The 8,974-nt window shown below is 46.4% G+C and overlaps 1 long non-coding RNA gene across 1 annotated transcript; it reads right to left on the reverse strand.

The window, feature by feature from the left end:
• Positions 1-558: 558 nt before the first annotated feature.
• Positions 559-4,953, reverse strand: LOC136473348 (uncharacterized). The gene is made up of 3 exons (XR_010762590.1): positions 3,781-4,953; positions 1,517-1,568; positions 559-915 (listed from the first exon to the last, which is right to left on the reverse strand). It is a non-coding gene; the product is annotated as an uncharacterized lncRNA (long non-coding RNA).
• Positions 4,954-8,974: the final 4,021 nt, after the last annotated feature.

The raw sequence follows: 8,974 nt of genomic DNA on the forward strand, positions 1-8,974 counted from the left end.
CATCTGGGGAGGGAGGGAGAGCGGGGTCAGGTGCCATCTGAGGGAGGGAGGGAGAGGACTGAGAGAGACCGAGAGTGGATAAGGGAGAAGGAAACCCTAACTCCCGCTTATATGCTACAAGCGTGATATCGGGCCGAATGGGCTGCTTGCTGGGCCAATATTTTCCAAGGCGGGCTTTATATTGTGCCTGCCTCCGTTAATGCATTTACGGAGACGGGCGCCTTAATTTGCCCGCCTCGGTTATTAACCGATGTGGTTGCGTTAGAATGCCCGCCCAGGTGGTTGCGTTAGAATGCCCGCCTCGGTTAATGATTAATCGAGGCGGTTATATTACAATAACCGCCTCAGTTAAGCATTAACCGAGGCGGTTGCTGAGCCGGCTGCCCTGCCACGAATAACCGAGGCAGGCAACCGGCCCGCCCGCCTCTGAGGCCAAATGCCAAACGCTGTCCAAAAGAAATCCTGTAGTAGTGAACATTGCTTGTTCAAAAATGGCTTGCAAAATATCAATGTTATATGTATACATTGGCACATCAGTAGGGCTCACAGAGCTGCAAAGACATGTCCCATTAAGTAACAACGTTTGACCATGCATGATAACAATTCATAAACGAACAAAAAATCAGAAGATCGATCAAACTATCATTTGAGTCCTGTCTAATCTATACTATAAGTAATCAGTACCAATTTTTTTGGGTATAAATAGCAGCAGCCTAGTTTGAAGAGGACAAACTGAGGTCATGCACAGTGCCATAAACATACTTATGAAAACTATTGGGTATCTATGAAACAATGCACGGCGACATCACCTAATCACCGAAATCAGATTGACTGCTTCAAAAATCACTGTGATTGTTGGTCACCTAATGCCAATGCCGTACAAGAGATGCAGCATGAGACAAAGAAGGGAAGAACCTGCATAGAACAGACATTGAAATCAGAATGCCAGTAACTATTTCCATCCTCCCCAGTGGATTTCTAGGTTATACATTATTTTTTTTGAAACATATCATTTCATACAGAAGATTGCAAAAAAATGAACGCAACCTATTTATGATGTGGGCTGTAAAGGTATCCCTAGTGATTTAACATTCCAAAATATACTCATCATCAGTCAAGTACGCAGCGTATATAGTAGATCAGTTCTAAATTGCTCTTAGGTGCTGCTATGCAAATCAGAGATTTGTAAAGAGCTAAACTGCGACCACTTATGACTAGTAAGCTAATCATATACATATCATATATTAATCAAAGTATCAGTGCGTTCTCATGATTGCAACCAAATCATTTTTTCTTTAACAACTGCAAGATAGTGTTACGTTCATTATCAGGTAGCGAGCTAGTAACCACAAGGCATGAGAATAGATAATCACTTTTGCTAGTGATGAGATGGAGTTGTCGGCGTACTTGTATAAGTCCCAGACGCTGGAGCTGGCATAAAATTATTTAGTATGTGCACTTGTACAATGGACTTAATTCTACAAATAAACTAAGCGCATGAGAAGAGATGAATCACCTTTGCTATGGCTGAGATGGAGTCGATGACGTACTTGTATCAGCTCCAAACACTAGAGGTGGCAGAAAATTATTTAGTATCTGTATTTGTACAGTGGACTTAATTCCACAAGTAAACAAAGCTCATTCTGAATAAACATAGATATATTTATCCCGACAATACTTGCAGAATGGATCATCCATACAAGTTTAACTAAACCAAAATAAATTATATTGATAACTTGTTGCAATTTATTACTGAATCAAGGGATAACACAGACTACTTATGGTATACAAAGGATTGGAAAACACTCATTCAGGTCTAAAAGGGTTTAAAAAACATTCTATTCAGCTTTAAACTGATTCGAATTTTGATGGAATTTCTGAATGTTGATTTGTGGACCTCCTGGTGGGCTAGAGATGTTAAGGATAGTAAACTACAGAGGCAACAAGGTACCAACATCGGTGAAAGATCTTAGTTTGTTTCAGCAATACTTGACTGAGCTCCATCAAGTTGGTTGTACAATGTGTGAGGAATTTCCTGATTTTTCTCATTTCAGGGCTCTTCGGGTTCTTCACTTGATTAGGCTGTATAAATTGCAGCCCTCGTGTAAACTACTTCTATTTTCATTATCAGGAATTTTAGAACATATTGCCATGGTCAAAGCTAACTTAAACAGGAGCATGTGGGAGCAAGGTAGCTACACCATAATCAAAGTTGTTGCCGCATGTCTAAAAAATTTCTCCAACCCAGATTTGGTGCTACAAAAATATGAAACTGTAGATATCTTTAATCAAGTCTGCTACACATTCAAGTCTGTAGATATCTTTTATTTGCAAGGTACTGATTCAGTTCAGATTAAATAATGACTGTGTTCAGGTAAAAGGAATGAACAATTGACTGATTTGATTTGAGGAAAAAGTTCAGATAAGGTATTTGTGGTGAGCTCTGTGGACTGATGTTTTAGTCCTTTCTCTTTGGCGAAGGTAGCATGTCTGTAGCAATACACATGTCAAAGTTGTCGGCAATGGAATGCAGTAATGAATAACAGATTCTCAAGCATGGATATTCCCTACTCGACTTCCCTTCTTCCACTGGATATTCTCGCTAAGAGACCTCCAGAGAAGAAGTTTGAATGGGTAAGTATAGACTATAGACTTCAGTATTCATTTGTGCTGGATAGCCAAACAGCCAAGAAGCATGGCCAATAGCCAGCTCGTGATGCATGGCAAATAGCCAAGAAGAAATTGGAAGAATGGTGACCTCCTGCCAGCTAAAAGCTCTGTTAGATCACTAAAAAAACAGTAAGTCGCTACAAGTGTGCAGCTGCCAGCTTTGGGTGCTGATGTCCAATAATAGCTCAAATATTTTCATGTTTCCTAATAAACTACGTCACAGAACAGTCTATATCATCCATGAAATCAGATCAAACTACAACAAACTTTTATTTTGAGGTGAGTCTTCAATCAAACTGAAATCGGTATCCTCGTTCTTTTACCAAATTGTAACAGGTGGTGAAGTTATCTTTTACCATTGACTCGTTAAAATTTCAACCGAACTATAATTGGTCCCAAAAGTTAAAGTTCCTCAAAACCACTGACTGTTTCCTTGCGCTCTGCATTTACATAATTATAAACTGAATTGCCTTCTAAATCATTGGCCCTGAACATGGATTTATGGATTATTGCAAAGTACTGCTTCAGAGAATCAAAGCAAAGTAGTCCTGGTCAAGATCAATTAATAAGGCAATGATTTAGGGAGGTGAGGTTATTGAAAGTTTTATGTTTTTGTTTCGATTAACATAGTCAATTTGGTTAGAAACTTTCCAGTTTGTTCTGAAAATTACACGTAAAAGTTGGTTTTCTTTTGGTAAGCACTCAGCACTACTTGAGTGAATTATGATCTGAAATTTAAAGCACGACACAAGCTTTTTTACTTCAGTATAGTATGACAGATGCATTTCATGCTAACCAAATTTCGCAGTTTCTAATACCTTCAAGATAATCAGCATAGTTATTAGCTAGGTGCACTGCATGGTCAATGGAAACCAAATGCACAATAATTGAAACTGAATGTCTAGGTCTAAAATGCCAGTAGTATGCACGGCCATTCTAAATTTACAGGTTATCTCAAGTACTAAATTACAACATATGTCATTAAAAACTATCAGCAATTAGCTATTTAATTTAATAAAAAGTGGCAGTTTAGCTTTTCAAGGAACTAACTAATAGGGGGCCCTTCCTATTCAGATCTGAGGGAGAGACGGAAAAACGACGGAAACTCACCTTGGGCCTGGAGGGTGTTGCCCGGCATGGGAGACGTCAGTGGTGTCGCAACTCGCAAATCCTAGTCCGGCGGGCCCTGGTCAGTGGCGTGGACGCGAGGTTGAAGACACCGCCACCTTGGAGGTGAATCGAAGCCAGGGACTATAGGGGCGCCGCGGCCCAAGACACGCAGTCGACGGTGGCGGCACGGGGACTGCCGGGGACCGGTGGGTGATGAGCAGCTGTAGATCGAGCCAGAGCTAGAGTGGAGCGCACGGCTCTTGCGGCATCGAGGCAGCAGAGCGGAGGAATAGGGGTCGCAGGCGTCGCGTCCGGTAGTGGCCCGTCCGACGGCGGCGGCGAGTGCTAGTCCAGGCCGAGGAACGGAGGTGTTGCGTCGCGACGGCGGCAGGTTGGCGAGGTCGTCCGGCGTCGTACAGGTTGGCTAGGAGCCCAGAAGGCAGAACGAACTCACCTTGGCCGGCGCCTTCGCCGGTGACGCGGCCTTGTCCTCCGCTACCGCTGTGACCGCTGCAGCGGCGATGTCCTTAAATCTGGCCAGCAATGTGTCCTCGGCGGGGGCGGCGAAATCCCCGCGATCATTGGCAGTGGCAGGTACCCTTCCACGACTGCCTTGGCAACGACATACTCCTCCCCTTCGATCCCATTCTCTGCGCTGCCCTCGCAGCCGGCGTCCTCCATCGTGGTGCCCAGATCTGGAGGCCGCGCCTCACGCAACCATCGGTGGATCACAGGACGTACCTGGTGCTGGGGACGTTGTGCTTCAACGACGGCTTTGGTTCACGCGATCGAGGTCGTCGTCGTGCTTCAAGGGGACACGACGCCTGCAGCCACCAGTGACGGAGGCCTCGCCCGGCTTTGTCCTGCCCGTGATCGAGGTTGCGGTGCTTCAAGTGGCTACGACACGCTGCTGCATCCAACGATGGCAGCCGCGCCCGATTTTGGTTCGCGAGATTGAAGTGAGGGGCAGTCGTGGCATGTCGGATCGAGGGGATTCGAGTGAGGTCCTGATGGTCCATGGACTACAGGGCCAGGGCAAAGGCGAGGCGGTGCTTGCTGGCGGTGGCGATGCTGGTGACGAGAGGGCGAGGGCTGAGGGATCGGGGGCATGATTGACGCCGCAGTGCGTGCTGGAGGCGCCGATAGTGGTGGCAAGAGAGCGATGCTGAGGGATCGGGGGCGTGATTGACGTCGCTCTTTCCTACTGGGAACGATCGTGGGCTGCTGGGCGAGGGCGGGCATTAAGTCGAGCACGGGGAGAAGGTCCCACCTGCTAGCGCTTCGCCAAATGACTTCGTAGGCAGAGCGACGACCCGAGCGTTTGCCGTACGAAATGGTTGTCTTACTTACTTGTGGTAGGAGAAACATATGCAACAGTTGAAACACTTCCAAACATATGTAACAACCAGATAAAACACATCCAACATACGTCTAAAGCATTTGAAACCATTAGAACAATACACTTGCAACATACTTGTATAGCCACTACAACATATGCAACATTCACATAAAACACTTGCAACTTGCAACATGGAAACACTTGCTACAACTTAAGACTAAAAACTGATGAAACATTTAGAACATACTCTTGCAACATGTGCAACATCATGATTTGCTTTTACAACATCCGCATGAAGCACTTGCAACATACCTCTGAAACATCTGAAGCACAATTGAAACATACGCTTGCAACATGCACCGAAAGTAGTGCAACATTTACTTGCTGCTCGGGAGAATGGAAGCTCGTTAGTGTGTGGAGTTCACAGAAGGCAGTGGCCTGGCGGCGCATGGAGGCGGCGGCCTAGCAGCGGTGGCTGCACGACGTGGGAGGGAGACATCGGTCATACGACGCGGAAGGTAGGCATCGGCCTTGCGACACAGCTAGGAGGCAGCGGTCGTATGACTGGGAGAGGGCAGGAGCACGCTGCGCCTAGCAAGTCCGAAAGCCAAGCACCGAGCGCGTCGTGCCGGTACGCCCAGCGACTAAGTGCTGCGCCTCGAAAGCGATTCGCTGGCCTAGCGTCGTCGCGCACGAGCGCCTACCGTCGGGGCTCGCCTGCCTCCACGCCGCCGCAAGCTCGCCTCTACGTGAAGCGCGTGCCGCTGAGCTCTCCTGCCTCCACACCATCGCCCACGCGGCTCGCTGGCCTCACGTCAATGTGCACAAGCGATTTCCGTGGGGGCTCGCCTGCCTCCGTGTCGACAAGAGCTTGCCTCTGTGCAGACTGTATGACGATGGGGCTTTCTTGCCTCTGAGTCACCATGTTGTGGCTCACCAACACGCCACAGACCATTGATGCGTGTTGCTCTATGTTGGATGCGCACAAGGGAGCAGATTGGGGAGTGAGAAAAGAGGGGCAAGGAAGTGAACGGATTGTATAGGAATAAGTGGAACAGCAGAGCGCTGTGCTCGGAAACAGCTGGCGAGCATATAGGAGCGAGAGGAACAAGTGGATGAGCAGTTTTGAGAAACGAAGGAGCAGGAGGTGAAAGGTCCTAAATGGCTAGAGGATGGTGAATAGCCTATAAAAATTCTGTACAAATACACTAAAGCAAGTAGTTAGTAAACTAAATGGCGTAATGCAATTTGTCCCTAGCTCTACAAGGGTTGCAAGCCACCTAAACCAATAATTCTAGTTGCTATGATTTCTATGCACACACAAGGCTAAGACACTATACTCTAAGTTAGTGAGCTCTCAAAGACTAACTAAAGAGCCTCACTAACCAAACTAACAAGCTCTCAAAGATTAACTACACTAAAGAGCTTGACTAGGCAAGAATGTAACCAAAGTAAATTCCAAAGAGTGAGTAGAGTGATTATATTGCCGTGATAAGAGAGATGAACCAATCACAATATGAATGCCTAGTCAATCACCGGGAGAAATCCAATGCACAAGAGACAATCAATTTTTCTGCCGAGGTTCACATGCTTACCGGCACGCTAGTCCCCATTGTGTCGATCAACACTTGGTGGATCGGCGGCTAATAGGTATCACATACCTAGCCAACACTTGGCGCCGCAAGAACCTACCCACAAGTGAGGTAACTCAATGACACGAGCAATCCACTAGAGTTACCTTTCGGCTCTCCGCCGGGGAGGTACAAGACCCCTCACAATCATCGGGAGATGGCCACGAACAATCACCAACTCGTGCCAATGCTCCTCTGCTGCTCCAAGTCGTCTAGGTGGCGGTAACCACCAAGAGTAACAAAAAATTCGCAGCCACAACGATCCCCAAGTGCTACTAGATACAATCACTCAAGCAAATACACTAGGAATCACTCCCAATCTCACTATGATGATAAATCAATGATGGAGATGAGTAGTAGGTGTTTGCTTAGGCTCACAAGGATGTCAAGTATGTCAAAGTGCCAAGAGAGTGAGCCCCAAGCCGGCCAAGAGCTATTTATAGAGCCCCTCAAACAAATAGAGCCGTTGCTCTACGCGGACTTGATCGGACTCACCTGACCGGCGCACCCCAGCGCCCGGTCGGCTGCGTCCAGTCCATGGATGGCATCCACGTGGCGCCCCTTTGAACGGCAGCCGTCCAACTCCAATGGTTAACAGACACCACGCCCTAGGGTTAAGTTCAGACCAGACGCGCTGAAGGAAGTGACCGGACACACCACCACGTGGCATCCGATCGTTTTCAGTAAGCATCCAGAGAGCATTTTTATTGACCAGACATATCCGGTCAGAGGTGACCTGATGCGCCCGGCGTGTGGTCCTCATTGCGCGTGCATACGAAGGCTACAACAGCGTACCTCAGCATTGACCTGATGCACCTCTTGCACGTCCGGTCGCTCCTCGCCTCCAGCGTCTGATCGCGAAGCCGTGCCTCCCCTTCTCTGCGCGTGATGACCAGACCCCGGACGCACCATCCCGGTCCCATCTTCAGCATAAACGTTGTTTCATATTTACTTGCCCTACTCAGTGTCTCAACTAATAGTAGGGGAACAGACTTCCATAAAAGTTCTATTTTTTCCCTCCATATCACCCCTGATGAAAATAAACTCTCATGTAGCTTCCACAAGATTATTATATTCATACCCTGATGTCCCAATTCGATAAGCACTTTGCCAATTTTACTTATGTCAACACCTGAATGTTCTTCATTGTTATGATTCCATAGCCTAATCGTATCTGTGCTGATTTTTATTAAGAAATACAGATATCGCTTATGCTCCCACCTCCTTGCCATGTGGTCCAACCATCTCTGTTCATAATGTTTACAATGCTATCTTCCTTTATATTATTACAAGAACACATCCATTCTCATTGTTTTGCTTCTGTCACTGGCTAATTCATTCAGTATGTTGCTTGTTCCCGCAGGCGATGCCGATCGATGGCAGGTGTGTCTCACCTTTTTTGCGACGTGCCAAGGAACCTACTTCCCACCTTGAAGATCCTCGTCGTTTCCTTACGATGCCGGTCCTCTACACCTCGAGAGGGTTCTAGACTACCACTAGACAAGAAACCTGATCTTTATAAAGACTATCAGCATATGTACTATATCTCTATGCATCACAGCACATGTAATATATCTCCACGCATCACCGCTGGCTCTTTCCAACGTATGTAATATAAATATCCTAAATGTATGTCTATGTAGTCCTCCATGTTTTAGATTTTCACTATCGCCTTGTTTAGTTCCACCCCAAATTCCCAAAAAGTGCTACAGTACCTATCACATCGAATGTTTGCGGCCCGTGCATGGAGCATTAAATGTAGACGAAAAAAAAACTAATTGCACAGTTTGGTGGGAAATTGCGAGACGAACGTTTTGAGCCTAATTAGTTTATGATTGAACACTAATTGCCAAATAAAAACGAAAGTGCTACCGTATCCCTAAATTCCAACTTCCTGAAACTAAACACACGCTATAACTGCATATGCGCACGATGGCGCACGCCCTGCACTAGTTTATTACTAAATTGGAGAGATAACACCCTCACCCCACCACTACCACCAAACACCCCCTCAATCTTTTTTTCACATAAAATCTGCAGTGCAAGCTGAGCCACCTTGTTGGTCCACATCGTCTCCAAAACCCTCGATCGGCCGTTTGTCATGGTGCTCAATTAAGGGGATGTTTCATGTTTGTTTGGAAGCCTAAAGCCTGAACCACTTAGAAACTATACCAAACAAACAAATAACGGAGAAACGTTTCAGACGTGAAACGGTATGGAACAA

This window comes from Miscanthus floridulus, chromosome 8 (genome assembly GCF_019320115.1).
Source record: "Miscanthus floridulus cultivar M001 chromosome 8, ASM1932011v1, whole genome shotgun sequence".
Taxonomy (NCBI): Eukaryota; Viridiplantae; Streptophyta; class Magnoliopsida; order Poales; family Poaceae; genus Miscanthus; species Miscanthus floridulus.